We start from the raw sequence: 19,084 nt of genomic DNA, 5'->3' as shown, positions 1-19,084 counted from the left end.
TTAAAATTTTACTTTACAGAGTGGTTATAAGGGTTAGAGAAAATATTTTCATCCATCCATCCATCATTTCTTTATTCTACAAATATTTTTCCGGCCCCTGCTGAGAGCCAGGCATCGTGCTGTTTCTGGGGATACTTTAGTAAATGCGACAGACCCCATTCCTGCCCTCACGGGGCTTACAATCTAACACTGAGCACAACGTGGGGCACATAGTAATTTCTCAATAAATGGTGGTGGTTACAAACAGTTGGTCCAAAGTTCCTTAGTGAGTGCAGAGCAGAGGAGGAGCTGAGCTCAGATTTTGGGATCTTTGGCTCCAAAGTCTTTGACTAGTGGGCTCTATCCACCAGTCCTCCGGGGAAAGGAGGCTCGTTGTGGCTGCAACCTGAGCCATTTTACTGCAGTCATCTCCCTGGTGTGCACTGTTGGAGCAGTGTCCTGCTCTGTTTGGGCTGCTATAACAGAATACCATTAGAGCGGGTGGCTTCAACAACAGACATTTACTTCTCCCAGCTCTGGAAGCCGGGAAGTCTAAGATCAAGGCACTGGCACATTGGATGTTTGGTAAGAGCCCACTTCCTAGTTCATAGACAGCCTTTCCGGCTGAGTCCTCACATCGCAGAAGGGATGAGGGGGCTCTCTGAGGTCTTTTATAATCTCATTCATGAGGGCTCCACCCTTATGACCTCCCAAAGGCCCACTTCCTAATACCATCAGTTTTCAACGTATGAATTTTAGGGGTGGGGTCACAAACATTCAGTCTACAGCCGAGTGTAGTTAGATGGATTATGACCCGGCTCTGGGCTGAGCCAGGCTCTGCTGTTTAACTCTGTGCCCTCAGGCAATTTACTTGATCTCAAGAATCCTCAAGTTCCTCATCTGCAGAGAGGACAACGTGAGAGCACCTGCCTCAGGAGGTTGTCATGGGGATCAGATGAAGTTCCTGGGAAGTACCCAGCTCGGTACCTGCCACATCCGGAAGTGTTTGTTAAACAGTGGATATTATTGTTGGTTGGGCTCTCAAACAGCATATGCATTGGTGGGGAAGACATACCCACTCCCGCCTCTCATTCTTGGCCGCCCTTTCTGTGGCTGGGGAATCGGAACACAGCAGCAGATGCTGAGTTTGAGAGGCTTGTGGCTTCTCTCTCTCCACCTCTCAGCTGTTTGTCCACATCATCCGTTTTAAAACTGTGCTGGGCCGAGGCCGGTCATGAGTGCGGCAGGCCAGGGGGACAGGCCTTCCCTTGGTCTATTCTGTTCCCTCTCAGTCAGATAGAGTTGTATTTGGCAGTCCTTCCCTTGGCTGCAGTGAGGTGAGACCACTTATGTTTGGGGAAAAGGCTTCAGAGCTGCCATGGAAAGGGTGCATACATCAAGCTTCTGCTTTTTGTCAAGTGTCTAAAAGTCAGGCTGCCTGGGTTCAAGTCCCAGCTCTTCCTCTTACGAGCCAAATAATTTGACTGCTGTCAACCCCAGTTTCTTCATCTGGAAAGTAGGTATAATAATAGCTAAGACTTACATAACATTTACTATGTTCTAGGTACTTCCCATATAGCAATTCATCCATCCCCACAGCAGCTCTATGAGTACAGAGCTGTTTGAAGACCAGGAGGCTGTTTGCCTGGTTGAAGACCAGGAGGCTGAGGCTTAGAGAGATTAATTAACTAGCTTTGCTCAAGGTAAATGACAGAGCTGGGGTTCAGGCCCAGGCAGACAGATCCCAGAGATCTGTGCTCTTAACCACGCTACTATCTCCTTCCCTAAGGGAAAGCATCAAGCTCGGCACATAGTATGTGCTTAGTAAATATATTTTTTTCAAGTGAAAAGTTTAAATTTTGTGTTATCAAGTATGCACTTTCTTTACAGTTTTTTCGTATCATTTAAGCTTATAAATCCATCACCCTTTTGCATTTCAGCTATATTAAAAATTTTTCCTAATATTTAAATCATTTGAATATTTATATTTAATTATTTTGGCCACAAAAAGTATATTAAAATTTTAATTATTTATGTGTTACTTCATAGTGGTAAGCACACTTAACCTAAGATCTACCCACTTAACAAACTTTTACGTGTACAGTATGTTATGGTTGACTCTAGGTACAGTGCTGTAGAGAAGATCTCTAGAGCTTAGTCATCATGCTTGACTGAAACTTTATGCCCGTTGATTAGCAACTCCCCATTCCCTCCTACCCCACTCCCTGGTAACAGTATATGAAGAGTAGATAATAACCATCATTCTCAGCTGTGAAGGTGAGTATGGATCTCTCTTTCTGGAGCAGTAAGGAGCAGGGCCTTAGAACACTGGTTGAGGGGTATTCTTCAGAGATCTCAGACTCATGGGTACATGTGTCCTTCTTGGCCTCATGCTAGAAATTTGAAACCTAATGCTATGAGTTGCCTTCATGAGATGGTGATACCCTTACAGCAACACTAACATTTACCATAAAGATGGAATATTTATTAAGTATCTACTTAGACCTGATTCATTTTCAGATGCTCTGGATACAGGTAAACAACTCTGAAGCATGCCCCTATTGGGGTTTTAAGACCAAAACAAAGAATGTTCCACTTGCTCTGCATTGATTTTAGTTTTCAGTCAGTTGCTGTATCTCCCTCACATTTTACATTGATGCTTTTTAAAATCATTACCACCATCGTCATCCCCCCAACCATCATTGTAACAAACTCTTATTTTGTGCTAAGTGCTGTGTGCTTTGCCTGAATCATCTCATTTATTTGTCACGTTAGAACATAAAATGAAGATTTCTGTACCTACAAATTAAGGCAAATGTTGTGGAAATATCATTGCTTAGCAATGGTTACAATAGAAGGAAGGGAAGAGAAATGTATCTCAGCTTTTTGAATATTTAAGAATTGCTCCATAGAATATTTGAAGAGATTCCTTTGATGTAAATGTCCATATGCTTTAAAAAATGGGATATGGTAAATATAAAATTATTGACAAAATTTTGCTAGTACCCATTTCTAAAATATTGCCTAGTGGACATGGGTATTTTTATTTTATTAATATAATTATTTAATGAGCACCTACTATATTCTGGCACCTTGATGTTCTCTTGTACCTTGCTTTCTCTGCTCACCTGTGGAAGTTCTTGACTTGTATATAATGTCCTTTTATTTTGGTAATGAATTAACGTTAATTTCAGTCTCATCAAGGTGCAGAGATTTTCCTAGAGCTGCATCTCAGTGCTAAATAATTTTTAGCAACTTCCCCTGTAAGGGAAGTTTTCAGGATAGTCAATAGGCAAGACTCTCCCCATTTTATAGGGATAGGTTATTTTGTACTTAAATTTTTTTTTTGATTATAAAAGTAATATCAGCCCATACTTCCGATTCTGGCTACATGGCAGGTAGGTCAGATACTCTAATAAACCTACCTGCTCAAATAATCTAAGAATGCTGGATAAAGTATAACTAACATCTTTTAATGATATCTGCAAAACAGGGAGTGGAGTTTCCAGGGCATAAAAATAAAGAGGGAAATGGAAAGTGGGTATGAAGGAGAAGCTGAGACTCTGCCCTGAGGGTGTTTGCTGAGAGCAGAAACTTAGATTCTTAAGCTCTGACTGCTGTGCTGGGGGCCAGAAACCAGTCTTTGGGCCCGTGCAGTGTGGGAAGTTGAAAATGAGACCCTACTGTAAAGCTAGGGCATTCAAAGTACTACACTTTCCATGAAAAAGGGAGTTAGGGGAAAAAAAAAAATCATCCTTTTGGCCAAGAGAGATATCTTAGACTTAGCTCTCATTGGGGGGAAAAATGTCTTCTTACCCAAATTTTAACAAGAGTTCTGCCCTCCTTTGGCTTTGGGGTTTGAATTTAGACTCCCTGAGTGATCTAGATGAGATCTTAACTTTAGAGGTCCTGGGCTGGTGGTGCTCAGAGTGCCTGGAAGATGTGGAGGCAGATGCTCTCTGGAGAAATGGACCTTCATTCCAGACCTTGTGGCATCGTCACAGTTTCAGGTTAGTCTCATGTGATCTCACAATCCAGAATTACAAACACATGAAGAAGGTAGTTGTATTTAAGAGTCAAGGGAAACAACAAATAGCAGAATGAGACCCTCAAGTGCTTCAAATATTGGAGTTATGATGATACAGAAAAGATACAGAGATAAGTTAAAAATGTTCAAGGAAATAGTAGAACTGAAAACATGAGCAAAAGAATCAACTAATCCCAAATCATATACAATTGTCCCCCCTATCTATGGGGGATACATTCTAAGACCCCCCAGTGAATGCCTGAAGCTGCAAGTAGTACCGAACCCTATATATACTATGTTTTTCCTATACTAATGAGCAGGCATCCTGTACAGTGTGAATATGCTGGACAAAGGGATGATTCATGTTCTGAGCAGGACGGAGCTGGATGGTGCAGGATTTCATCAGGCTGCTTGGAAAGGCATGCGAGTTAAAACTTATGAATTGTTTATTTCTGAAATTTTTAATATTTTTGGAGCATGTTTGACAGTGGGTAACTAAAACCATGGAAAGTGAAACTGCAGATAAGGAGGGACTACTGTATCAAAAGTTTATTGGAAAGCCTAGAAATATTCAAAAAAGGCCCAAGTAGAACTTCTAGAAATAAAAATAGAATTATTGAAATTAAAACATGCTCTTTGTAAGAAATTTGGAAAGAATAAAGGACCCCGCATAAATTAACCATTATTCAGTCAGTAAGGGGCAAGTAATATTAGTACTTTTTATGTAATTCATTTAAGTCTTATTTTCTATGCATTTTTACAAAGTAGACATCATATTCCATATGAGTATAATTTTATGCTATCATTTTCTTTCTATATAATCATTTTCTCAATCATTGTGCTGTATAATATATACGAAGAGTAAAGAAATGCCATAATGTAGATGTTCCCCTATAGTGGGATTTATTTATTTATTTCCTATTTTTATTTATTTGCAAAGAACATTTTGGCAGAAGCTGCCAGGCTTTCTTAATGCTTAGGCAAGGCGCTGGCACAGTGTCACTTTCTCCACTTTCTCTTTGTTTAAGTGAGTCCTATGGCAAGTTCAGACTCAATGTGGGAAGGGTCTATGTAAGGGTATGGATAATGGGAGGCATGGTTTATTAGGGAACTAGCTTCCACATACATAATGTTTTTGCTTTCCTTTTTTATACAGTGGTAGCATAGTACACACTGTTCTGCATCTTTTTTCAATCAAATATTTTGCTGTACATTCAGTATTAATGCATATATTATTTGGGATTAGGATTGGCTGCAAGTAAAACTCCAAATTAGAGTGGCTTAAACAAAATAGAATTTTATTTGTCTTCTGAGTTTAAAAAGTTTGGTAGTGATTGGTCCAGCTGTTTCTATTTTGTTGCTCCACCACATGTGACTTCCATTCTCAAACCACCACAATATCTAAAATGACTGCTGGAGTTCCAGCCATCCAGCTGCATTCCAGACTGTAGGAAAGAAGGAAAAGAGAGGAAGAAAGTAAGCCTTTACTTGGAATTTGCATCAGTCATTTCCACTTCCATTTCTTAGGCTAGAATATATTTGCAGGACCACACCTAGCTGCAAGGGATGCTAGGAAATAAAATCTTTATTACAAATGGACATATGCCCAGCTAAAAAAGCTGGAGATTCCATTCCTAAAGAGGAAGGGGAGAAAGGATATCAGAGGACCACTGTACCTTAAGAATTTCCTCATGTTTTGTACATACGAGTCCCAACAAGACTTTTGGTATATTCTGCTATATTGTTTTCAGGATGATTGTACCAATTACAGTGTACTGAAATGCCTATCTTATGTCACCCTCATCGGCACTGGGAATAGTGAATTTTATAATATTGGCAGTCAGTTGTCATGTTTTAATTTATTCTTCTTTGATAACTAGTGTGGATTGGCATTTTATTTTATTATTTATTAGCTGTTTATATTTTATCTTTCCTGAACTTTTTGTTTATGTTCCAAGTCCAAGGAGTGATTTGGTTGTTTGTTTTTAACTGTTTATTAATCATTTATATTAAGTTACTGACCCTTTATCATGTTAATTATAAAGCAGAAATAATGTTTCTGGCAGTCCTGAATAGGGGATATATGAGAGTACATGTGGTGGGTAGTCAAGAGCTCTCTTCATCATACTATATGGGGACTAGGATTTGCACAAGTTCCATGTTTGAGTTAATATCACTCTTCTGCAGTGTTTTAATTGCAGAAATTAGAGTATCTTTCTATGAAGGAATCAGAAGAACCAGAAAGGGCATGGAGAAAGGGGTGACACAGAGAAGAGTCACATGCAGTGTGTTTGAAGCACGAGCTGTGGGGAGCAGTGCAATGCTCTTTGACCTCTAAAACGATTGCCAGGGCTTCCTGAATCCTGCTTTGTCAGGACTCAGAGGGAAAAATATGAGACTTATACTAAGATATGTATTCTCTTGTTATTTCAAGATAGAGAAGGCTGTTATGATACCACCTATCCATTAGAGGGCGCGCTACAGACAGCCATCTCGGCTCTCTATCAGTTGAGAGCATTTTGTAAACACTGTCTCCTTTAAACCTGTACAGGCACTTAACACTTAGTAAGAACGCTATCAGGGCTCTTTAGCGCTAGACTGTAACGGTCCTGAGTCAACAACTCTTAAAGAGGGGTCTCTGCTCTTAGAGATTACTAGATCACCTAACAGGGGAAGCAAGTTGCCTAACATTCCCCAGCTTGTTGGCTGAGGAAGCAAATCTAGAATTCGTGGCTGCAATTCCCATATAAGCTACCACATTCTCCATGCCTAGCTGCCTCTGAGCCTTCCCCATCGTCCTGCACTTGCCCTAAGCCTTTGGACTGTACCCTCGTTCTCTCCCAGGAATTCCAGGTGTGGCTGCATCCTGCGTCACCCTGCCCCCGTGTGGCTCTACCTGAGAACAGCAGTCTCCTGCACGCTTGTGACCAAGGTCCCAGTGTCTGCCCGACTCAGCCCCAGAAAGTGCGGGCACGATGAAGGGTTGAGTCTCCCAGAAACTTGTTTCATCTCAACGACGCTGACAAGAGGTCAGCAAGAGATTTAGGGCTAGTGTGAGAGCTTGGAGGACCGGTGAAGAACAAGTACCGAGCCAGAAACGAGGAGCTAGAATGCGGATGAACAGCAAAATGGTGTAATTACTTTAAGAAGATGTTTTTATGATGTGGAAGCATGGAGTGAGTGGAACATTTGGAGCCAGATTTGAGCTTCCTTCCATCTCCATTACTCACAATGGTGTGACCTTGGGCAAATCCTGTCGTGACCTCTCTGAGTCTCAGTTTTGACTTCCATGATTTGCAGCAATAACGCCTGTCCTGTTTAAAGGCCAGGCTTGGTACAAGGCTCAGATTGTATCGTAGTGTGAAAGCACCTAGTACAAGTAACGCACAAACTAAGGAGATGCTCCTCTGACAACAGGAGAAGCAGCTTGCTGTTCCCAGGGGTTGCACTGGGGTAGATCATTCCACATTTAATCTTCAGGACAGTTCACATTTATAGACTTGTTAGTGTCCAGGAGGAGCCTTGGAACAGAAAGTCACATGGAACTGGAATCTGAGGTGGTAAATTGACCAACTCAAAGGAACCCACCTCTACGGGGTCTACCTCTATTTGTGGCTGACTAGTCTTCAGGTACTATCCTATGTAAGTGAGCATTAGTAAAGCATGCAGTGATGATCTAAAACTAGTTGGCACTGTGGTTCTTTGGGTCTAAAAAATAAAAGAGGAAAAAAATTTGACTAACTATACTGCGCTGGTACTGGTAGTTACAAATGATACTTAGCTTTCATTAAAAATCAGTTCTGACAGATCTGGGCAGGAAAATACCCAGGGTTCTTTTTTAGTTTTCCACTGGGGAAATGTTTAAATATTGAAAATACATGGAGTAATTTACAGATGAACCAATGGAATTTGTTAGTCATTTAATGTGCCACTTCTAGTAAGTGACAGAAGCACGATTTGAACCCAGGGTCTTCCAGGCTCTGCTCTGAATCACTGGTCTATATTATCTTGTCCTAAAAGGATGACAATTTACTATTCTAGTTACATCAAGTAGGACATTACACCAGATACGCTTTTTCATTGTTTTCTGAAAACCAGTTAACTTCCAAGCTCTATATTATTTGCTTCTAAGCAACAGTGATTAATAATGTGTCTCACTGATTCCAAAACAAGCATTTCACCGCCACATTTTAACATCTCTGAAATTAGATGCTTCTTATAAGTGATGGTGTATCATAATTTAATTGGCAGCATTTTTCTTTCTTAGTGGCACATAAAAAAATGGTGCATCTCACAATTGATATTAACTTAGATTTGATGAAATGCAGTAATAATGACTTAGTTTATATAAAGGATAGGGTGGTAGGGAGAAATATATGTATAATACCCTGGTGCGTACTAGGGTGGGGTAAGGTCTTTGATCTATTTCAATATTTCCCAGAGTGTAGGACAATGATTCAGAATGACTTTAGGTTGTACCCTAACATGGCCTTGAAAACACTGAGTTACCCCATGAGTGATTTTTTCGGAATTTAGAATTTTGAAGAGTTTAGAGTTCTCTCTCAACCCTTCAGAGAACCTTGAGGAGAAAGTCTTTGTTTGATGTTGGGGTGTCTTCAGCATCTTGCCCCACTAGCTCCCCTTTGTAATAATGAGAGGGCAGGCTCCAACAGTATTTAGCTAGAATTTCATTGTTTTGTTTTCATTTATTTGCTTTTATAGTTATGTGGTGCTTGGGGCAGGCAACACTGGATTTCCATTTATAGTAGTGACAGTAATTTTTCCTTTGAAAAAATAAATTTATTTCAGTAAAAATGGAGCCAATTAAAAAAAGAATGTTAAGCAACTACTAGTACAGATGGTGTGTGGCTATAGCAAGAATTGTGAATGCAGTCCTCACGTGACAAAAATGTGCGCAGGAGTCATCTCTTCTGATGACTTCACTTCTCTGTGACTCTGTGCATGCTGTTCCTTAATTGTAAGTGGTCTTTTCCCTACGCACTAATAATGGATCTCCTTTGCTTTCTCCTCTTTGAAGCCTTCCCTGATTTCTGTAGTCACAATTAATTGTGCATGCCCCTAAGACTTTGCTTAAAACATGATTTAGTATTTTTGTTATTCCAATCTTGTCATAGATATTCACATGACCATCTCTGTTATAACCGGAAGACTTATGGGCAGGGACCACTTCTCAATTCATCTCCATGGTATCTTCAATGTCTTACGTGTGGTTATAGGAAAAAATGAACGGATAGATTTGAAATTCAGGTTAGCAATTATTTTATGCAATTTCCCCCCCCATTCTGCAGAAACCTTGCCTGGTTAGACAGCTCCTTTGTTCGGCTTCACTGTAAGTAGTAGTTACTGAGGCACTTGTAGAACCTGAATTGTTTTTCAGCATAAATATTTTGCAAGGAAGATCATAGCATCATCTGAAACTATTCATGAGGAAGTTAACCCTAGGGTAAAGTCAAAGGCTGGAAGGAGGCGTGCCTGTGTGTGTGTGTGTGTGTATGTGTATGTGAGCCTCTGTGTGTGTGTGTCTGTGTGTGTACGAGTGCTGATGGAGCAGTATTCCATTGGGTTTAGAGCTGTACCTTCTGGTTGACTTCGCTCTCCATTTGAAGCCCAAAAGACAAAATTCAGTGACCAGAGATAATGGTAATCTAAGCAGAAAGAAAGATAAATAAAGTACTTGCAGTTTTTATACTTGAGCAGTCCTGTTATCCTTTTCAGAGTCTTAGATAAGAAGCTTTGCTCAGCCTGCTTGAGCCAAGGCGATGGGAAAGTGTACAGAATTACAAAGATAGGTGCTGTTTCTGGAAAGAAGTCCAATTCTGCTACCAATGTTTTCTGGAAAGAGAAAGCAGAAAAAGACCTGGTACCACTACACCATCAATTAAGTTGGATTAATGGTTCTAAACAGCTCCTAATAAAGCCCAGTGTTTACTAATCTTGTCTCTGTGAAGGAGGAATGAGGTCAGAGTGCATCTGAGGAAGGGGAGGTCTATAAAAATGGGAGGCAGCTCTATGGCAACACACCTTTTATCTTCTAAGACTTTCAAAGCATACCTGGCTGTTTCCATCAACAATAGCTCTGCTCAGTTCCTAGTATATTGTTAAAGAGTATCACAGGGGGATCACAGGCCTCCTGGTTAGCCATCTGGCTTTTCTTTTCCTCCCCTTAGGCTTCAAAGGCATTGAGGTGCAATCAACATGATAGTTTAATTGTACTCCAAGGAATGCTCTAGTACAATCAAGACTGACACATGATGGTCTGTGGAGTGAGAACAGTCTGTGGAGTCAGAATCTTTATTAAAAAACAAAACTTCCTTTAGCTGTCAGTCATTTACAAAAGAGAGTCCGGTTTTAATGATTAATGGCAATTGGACACATCTGACTGTCCTTCCTCTGCTGACTTTTTCTTGGGTTTTAGCTGGCAGATCTAGGGAAGAAGGGAATGGCCAAAAAAAACCTCTTATGCTATCAGGTTTTCCTAGGGTATCCCTAGTGCTCTGGCAAACCGAATTGGAATAGTAATTAATTTGATCAATTTTACATTAAAAGCTAATTTCTGCTTGTATCTTCTGTATCCTTTGCCAGGGTACGATCCTGTGGCCTGCTGATCTTTGAAAGAATTTACAGCAGATCTGTTTCAGAGTCCATTGAAAGCAGTTTACTATTCACACGTTAAATATATGGGACAGTTGGTCTTGCTACAGCAATACAATTATTCTGGAAAAGAATTTTCAATGATGAAAATGAAAAATAGTTAAAACAGTCATAATTTACTACTCCGGAGTGCCGGGCAGCTGTTTTCTGCCTCGATCTGTATTCTAATAAGTCTTTTAAATGAAGAGATTTATGAGATTATTTTAATTTTGATGTCTTTTTAATGCTTCATGCATTTTAAATACAACCTTTTAATAGTTTTTGAGATTGAAGAATTTAATTTTGCTTTATACTGCAGAAATAAATATATTCTCAGGAGACCACATCATTATTGTAGTTCTTTTTCTTTCTTTTTTAAAAATCAGCATATCTACTACACACAGCTCGAATGCCAACCAGAACCGGCAAAGCCTTTCTTTAGTTGGGGAGCTAGCAAATTGGAAGAAAAGTGTTCATCATTGTGTTACAACATAACTGGTGCTAATAGAATTTTTGTGGGTTTAGATGTGTGTTTACCCCGACCAGGGAAACGATTTCTTGGTGAAGATGACCCAACTTTATTTGGATGAGTAGTCGGAGATATATATGAACTGAATACCTGTGTAATGCCCCTCTTGTGATGAGGTATGGCCAAGTCAAGCGCAGAGTTTAGAGAGATCATTGTTTTGTGTATATACCTGTTCACTGGTTTCACAGTACAATATTATGGGCAATATTCACCTGGACACGTATTTTTAGAAAAGTGGTAACAGTCTGGTGCAATTAATTTTTTAAGGCATTGAAGAAGACATAGAGAGATGGATTGAGAAGTGGTCTCTGCCCTTAACAAGGCTTCCAGTCACAGTAGATAAGGGCATATGAACTTCATAATAATTTTTTACTTTCACCTTTACTTTCTAGGCAGGGAAAATCATAAAGCTAAGGAAAGCTGTCCTAGCCAAAAGATTTGAGGTACCCAAAAGAGGTCTGTTAAAATGCAAACATGAGGAATTACCCCGAACTAAAAGCTTTCCCTGATATTTTAAGATAAAATTATTAAATTCCTAAGTTGCTTTAGATAATTTAACATGTGCTAACTGGAGTTAGCAGGGGGTCATGAAACAGATCTCTATATTATGTCATAGAGTTTTGAGTTGCAGAACATTCTTGAATCTATGTGCTATTTTTAAAAGGTAAGGTATCCAAATCTAAAAAGTCAGAAAAAATACCTTTTCAAGCAATGTTTAATAACATGGGAAATGCTCTTGATATAATGTTAAATGAAAAGCAAGCCAGACAAAACTGCATATATAGTATCCCAACAACAGAAGAAGTGGTTTTTGTGTGACATTAAGAAGTTATGAGCTGCAAGGAGTTGGAAATAAAATTTTATATTGGGGGCATGCAAATAAGCGGTTGTACACATATGCACATCACACATCTACAAAACATTACAACATTATTTATTTTGAAGTTTGTGGAATTTAGGATGATTCTTCACGGTAAACATATGTTTTTATGTGAGACCAAAGCTAATAAAAATACATCTGGTTGTGTAAAGTAATGCATAAAAGGAGCCAGAATTATATAAATTGCTAAAAATCCTACCTCCTTGTTGCAAGCATGGGTATTTTCAAACAGCAGTCTTGTCTTAATTTTAATTTGAGGGGAAAAAGAGTGCTTACTTCCTGTCTTGTGACTCTGATCTTACTTTGAAGCTGGACTTGTCTGAGGATAATCATATTCTGTAAACTTTTAGGATATTGCTGCTAAAATACAGTTTTTGTAGTGCTACTTTTGGCAGCTCTTTCATTTTTCTGAAAAAATAAGGTACTTGTAATTCATACTGTGGGTCACGATTAGTCAAGTTTTACTATACCGTTTAAAACTCCAAACCTATCCAAATTGCTTTGTCAGCAAAAAGGAAGGCCATAAACTCTTAACCAATCCTCAACCCCTCCCCCCACACCCCACCCCCTCCCCGGGTCCTAACGTGAGGGCTGACACTTCTAATCTGCAGCTTTAGAGCAAAACCTACCTCAACCCTTACTAACGTCCTATTTGTGGGCAATCCATCAATTGCGTTGCTCTACTGGACCTCAGTTGCTTGAGCTATATAATGTGTCTAAAACCTGTCTTACAGAGTCAGAGTGAAATCAGAAGAGTTAATACATGGAAATGATGACATGCCTGCGAAAGGTATAATAGTAGTTACCATTATCCTTATTTATGTCATTATTATTAACGTTAATAAGTGCAGGCTCCCTCAAGGCCAGAGTGTTGATGCTTCTGTGTATCATTGCAATATCTAATAATAATAACAGCTACCATTATCTGTGTGCTTATTATGTGCCAGGCATATCTCTAAGTACTCTACATACATTAATCTCACTTAATACTCACAAGACCTCATGAGAGAGATACTACTTTCATCCCCATTTTGTAAATGAGGAGCCAGTGGCACAGAGCATTCTGGTAACTCACTGAGGGTCTCCAAGCTAATAATGTTGGAGCTGGAATGCAAACCCCTCTGACTCTGGAGTCCCCCTTCTAACTATTACAGGCCTCTGAAATTGTAAGCAATTTAACTAATTGTTTCCTGAAGCATGATTATAGACGTTAAGAAGTTCAGTTCTCATGGCAATGTTGAGAAGTAGCCTTCGTTAATCTAAATTGCTTAAAATTGAAGCAAGGCCTGTTAGCTACTTCAGGCTAACCCGACTCTATCTTAGGGTTGTTATTTGAGCATATTCAAAATTTTACTGAAAATATTTTAAAAATTAAGTTTGTTGTAAATAATATTCAACTAAGAATGCAGAGAAACTTGAAAACTTTAGCACTACACCAACAGTTTACTTATGCTGGAACTGTCTGCCATCTTTATTTCTTTGTTTTCAGTAAAATCGGTCAAAAATATATATATTTAACATTAGTAGATTCTGACTGTAGTGATGACAGGGTACCCGTCTGTATCATTTAAATGAGTCATACGTGCAAGTGGGTAACTCCGTTTAACCTTGTATCAGTTCTAGACAGGACTTCAGAATCTGCGAGTGAGTCACAGTCAACAAATAGTTTGCAAATATGTCAAGATACATTTTAGAATTCTTTTTTTCTCTTTTAGGACTTTTCTTTCCACTGGTTTTGATCTTCAGTTATGTTCTCCTCTTCCTTCTTCCTTCCTTCCTTTTTCCTCCCTCCCTCTCTCCCCTGTCTTTCTTTCTCTTAACTTCTGAACGTTCTTATAGGAACGTTAAAAGAAAGTTTGAAAAAAGAAACAAAAATCTTTCTTATTTCTACAGCGTATCTGTGTGTGTGTATGTATTATATTACCTTTAAGAATTTTTTGGTTTGCACACATAATTTATAATTATGATCGCAGTCAAAGTGAACAATTAATGACTGTATATGATTCCATTAAGTAAATGTCTGTAATTGATATGGTTTTCTCCCCATTGTTGAACTTTTACGTTGTTGCCATGTTTTTGTTCTTCTGGATAATATCGTAGTGAACACATCTGTAGAAATAGCATTTTTCCCCTATTATATCATATGATAAATTCCTAAGAGCAGATTATTGAGTTAGAAATAATGAATCGTGAATCTTTTTGTGGATCTTACACATAGAGTGAATTTGCTATTTTTAGGTGAGTTGAAGGAAAGAACGGTATAGACTTTGACCCCAATATGGGTTAAAGTTCCTAACATTAAATTAACTAGCCCAGTAAGAACCACAACAAAAATGAAGTTTCTTAAATTTCTATGCAAACTTCTTCAACTAGTTTATACTACACAAATGGATTTTTACCTAATCAACCTTAGGTCTACTTAGTGTTGAAAGAGTTACTCAGTTAATTCAAAACATCTTTGTCATTCAGTAGATAATTTAGCCCCAAATGAATTCATTGCTGGTCCCAAATTATTTATAGCTATCAATTGTATTCCTCATATTAGCAAACTCTTTCAATGACCTGAGTAACAGAAAAATTTAAGGTGAGACTTTGGAAATGGGATCTCAGGATTTTTTCACACTGACAAAAGATATCTCCAGTGTGAATTTTAGCTGAATAATGTTGATGTTTTAGAGCAAACATTTGGACATGTGTTGTCATATCTTTGTTTTGTGGCTGTATGTCTATTTATTTATTTATTTATTAAAACAAATTTTTATTGACGTGTAGTTGATTTACAATAGCGTGTAAGTTTCAGGTGTACAGCACAGTGATTCAGTTATATATATATATATATATATATATATATATTCTTTTTCAGATTCTTTTCCCTTATAGGTCATTACATAATATTGAGTATAGTTCCCTGTGCAATACAGTAGGTCCTTGTTGGTTATCTATTTTATACATAGTAGTGTGTATATGTTAATCCTAGCCTCCTAATTTATCCATCCCTTCACCCCCCTTTCCCCTTTAGTAACCATAAATTTGTTTTCTGCGTCTGTGAGTCTCTTTCTGTTTTGGAAATAAGTTCATTTGTGTCTTTTTTTTTCCTTTTAGATTCCACATATAAGTGATATCATATGATATTTGTCTGTCTCTTTCTGATTTATTTCACTTAGTGTGATGATCTCTAGGTCTATCCATGTTGCTACAAATGGCATTATTTCATTCTTTTTTATGGCTGGGAAATATTCTGTTGTGAAAGTGTAATGCATATTCTTTATCTATTCATCTGTCCATGGACATTTAGGTTGCTTCCATGTCTTGTAGAGCTGCAGTGAACACGGGGGTTCATGTATATTTTCAAAGTATGATTTTCTCCAGATACATGGCCAGGAGTGGGAATGCAGGATCATATGGCAGCTCTAATTTTAGTTTTTTTTTTTTTATTTTATTTTATTGTGGTACGTGGGCCTCTCACTGTTGTGGCCTCTCCGGTTGCGGAGCACAGTCTCCGGACGTGCAGGCTCAGCGGCCATGGCTCACGGGCCCAGCCGCTCCACGGCATGTGGGATCTTCCCGGACCGGGGCACGAACCCGTGTCCCCTGCATCGGCAGGCGGACTCTCAACCACTGCGCCACCAGGGAAGCCCTATTTTTAGTTTTTTAAGGAACCTCCATACTGTTCTCCATAGTGGCTGCACAAATGTACATTCCCACCAACAGTGTAGGAGGGTCCCTTTCTCTCCACACCCTCTCCAGCATTTATTATTTGTAGACTTTCTGATGTTGGCCATTCTGACCAGTGTGAGGTGATACCTCATTGTGGTTTTGATTTGCATTTCTCTAAAAATTAGCCATGTTGAGTATCTTTTCATGTGTCTTTTGGCCATCTGTATATGTATGACTGTATGTTTATTAGGTAAAAAAAGGTGGCTGTATTTCCTGGGTAGTCATTACTGCGATTGTTGCTAGTCACCTATCCATAAATCATCAATGCCCTTCTTTTCTAGTTCTACGTTCATCTCTAGTTTTAGTGCTTCCTTTCTTCTTCAGTTCATAGCTAAGTTTGTGGAAGGAGTCCTATGCTCAGGTTCCCCTTAAATCTGGATCATTCCGTGATCTCTTATAAGCTTCTGTTCATACCACCCACTGAAACTGCTGCAGCAGTTGTCAAATGAGCATTCTTCTTGTCAGACCTAAATGATGCATTTTGGCCTTTTTCTGTTTGACCTCCATAGCCTTTCACTCCCTCTTGAAAATCTCTGCTTCTCAGCTTCCATGACCATTCCATCTTGGTTATTTTTGCTGGCTCTTTGTGCCTGTCCCCAAGTATATGATGTTTCCCCGATTTCCAGGCTCCTCACTTTGCCCAGTCTTCTAGGGTGATTCCATCCGTTCCTAATTTTTTAAGCACAGAGCTATAAGCTGAGTGTTCTCAAGTCTGTTCTTCTACCCTTCACCTATGACTTGTGTACGAATCCATGGAGGCTTCTATGTATTCTTATCTGAATATCTGGAGTCTCCTTTAATTCCACATGTCCCAAATCAAACTCACTGGCTTTGTGCCCAGATCCACTTTATTAGGATAATGGTTCCACTCACTTATTCTGTCCAGAGTCCTGGGAATTACCTTGGACACTTTTTTTTCATTCATTCACATCTATCTGGCTACTAAATTACATTGATTCTATTTCCTAACTCTCTGTAGAACCCCTTCTCTCCTTTCTTCTCCACTGTTCTTTGAGGGAAAATCCTATCAGAATCTCCTACCCCGGATCCCTGGCTCTACTATTGCCTTCCTCCAATTATTTGCTTGCTGCAGCCAGTGACCTAAAGAACTCCTCTCTTCTTATTGCTTTCTTTTTTTTTTTTTTTGCGGTATGCGAGCCTCTCACTGTTGTGGCCTCTCCCATTGCGGAGCACAGGCTCCGGACGCGCAGGCTCAGCGGCCATGGCTCACGGGCCCAGCCGCTCCGTGGCATGTGGGATCTTCCCGGACCGGGGCATGAACCGGTGTCCCCTGTATCTGCAGGCGGACTCTCAACCCCTGCGCCACCAGGGAAGCCCGTTATTGCTTTCTTGACTTAACCCCTCTCCACATCCCCTTTTCCAGCAGGGTCTACCCATTGTGTGTAAAGATTGAAGTCAGATCCTTTTCCATAATATGCAAGGTCTTCTATGATCTAGCATGTGCCATCACCGGCATCATCTTCTATGATTCCTGTCCATATTCTTTGCCCCAGGAAAGCTCTTTATTTTTCTTGTTTCCACGTGTCTCATACATGGGCCTTTGTACATGTTCTGTCTAGACGGCTCTCTCTGTTATTATTAAATACCTGCTTACCTTGCAAGACCCACTTCAAAGTTCTCCTCCTTCTATTCTGAACCTCTGCCTTGGGCTATTCCCATGGTCCTCTGAGCTCTCACTCTCAAAGAGATTAGCACACTGACGGACATTTTCTACCTCTCCAGTAGAGTGTGAGTTCTTGAAGCCAAGGATTGTGGTTTTGTTTTCCTTTAAATAACATATATGTCCCATTAGAATATATATCTTATTGTCAAAAATTTAAATAATAAAGTCCAAGGAAGGAAATAAAATCACAGTGCCCCATTACCCATATTTATTTCATCCAATTTGCTCGTGTGCCTGTATATAATTATTTCTTTTATAAAATTGGCATGATAGGATATAGATAATCTTGTAGCCCTTAAAAAACTAATATATTGCACAGATTTCCTCATGTATTTAAATATTCTTCAAAAACATAAGTTTTAATGGCTGTATTATATTTGAGAATATTATATCACATAAACATACCACAATTTAGTTAACCATTCTTCATGATGTGTTTAATTTTTTTTCAATTTTATCGTGATAAAGCTTTGTTGAACATCGCTTTTTACTGATATTTAACAGATTTCATGAACTAGAAGAAGGGGACAAAGAAGATCTACCATAATACAAGTCTAATTTCTTCAAAGTTATAAATTCCATAAAAGGGAGATTTTTATGGATAGTAATAGCTGCTTGGTATAGTGAAAGCTCTGTTAACCCTTTAGATGGTTTTGTTAACAGTATTTATAATGAAACATGTTTTAAATACATAACCTTTGTTGTAGATTAAACATATAGAATGTGTGAGGGTGACTGTTACTAGGAGAACCTTAGCTTTTCCATTTTCTGATTTTGCAGTAATATAGCTTTTTATGTAACTAGTTCATATTTGTGAAGTGCTTTGAAGATGAAAGCTATTATGTAACGGCAAAATCACTTCATAAAAATGTTACATATAAAATACGAAAATCCATAGACATACTTTAAGAATTTCAAAGTAACATCAGCTCTTTCATGTAATCATTTATAACCACCATCTTTAGACTGGTAATCCAGGATTCATTTATAGATTATTCTTGGAGTATTTCAGTGCTATCTGTTATGGTGAAATTGTTTTTATAGTCAAAGGCAGTGGTTAGGAATGACATTATTTTTTTTAACCATGGCTATTGAAGTTGTAGCCCAATTTATAAATAGGTGAGAATAAATAAAAATTGGCCATAAATATAAATCTTTCTTTCTGCCATCCAGCATTGCAACCACACAGATGGATATTCTAAAGAAATAGATTTCATCACATGTTGTTAAGGTTTTAAAGGTGTAACAATCATAAATTACAGATCATCTGATTCCTGTAGCTTATTTAAAGAAAGAATATACACACTGCTATATTTAAAATGGATATAGCAAGAAGGATCTATTGTATAGCACAGGGAACTCTGCTCAATATTCTGTAACAACCTAATTGGGAAAAGAATTTGAAAAAGAATAGATACATGTACATGTATAACTGAATCACTTTGTTGTACACCTGAAACTAACACAACATTGTTAATCAACTGTACTCCAACCTAAAATAAAAAGTTAAAAAAAAATAGAGTGTACAGACTGTGTGAGAACTGGACCCGGAGAGTTAGCCAGGTATGAAAATAAGGATTTTCCCTGTGTGCATCTTGAAACAATATTCCACATGAA

Source organism: Phocoena sinus, chromosome 5 (genome assembly GCF_008692025.1).
Source record: "Phocoena sinus isolate mPhoSin1 chromosome 5, mPhoSin1.pri, whole genome shotgun sequence".
NCBI lineage: Eukaryota > Metazoa > Chordata > Mammalia > Artiodactyla > Phocoenidae > Phocoena > Phocoena sinus.
Note: the sequence above shows the minus strand (reverse complement) of the source record.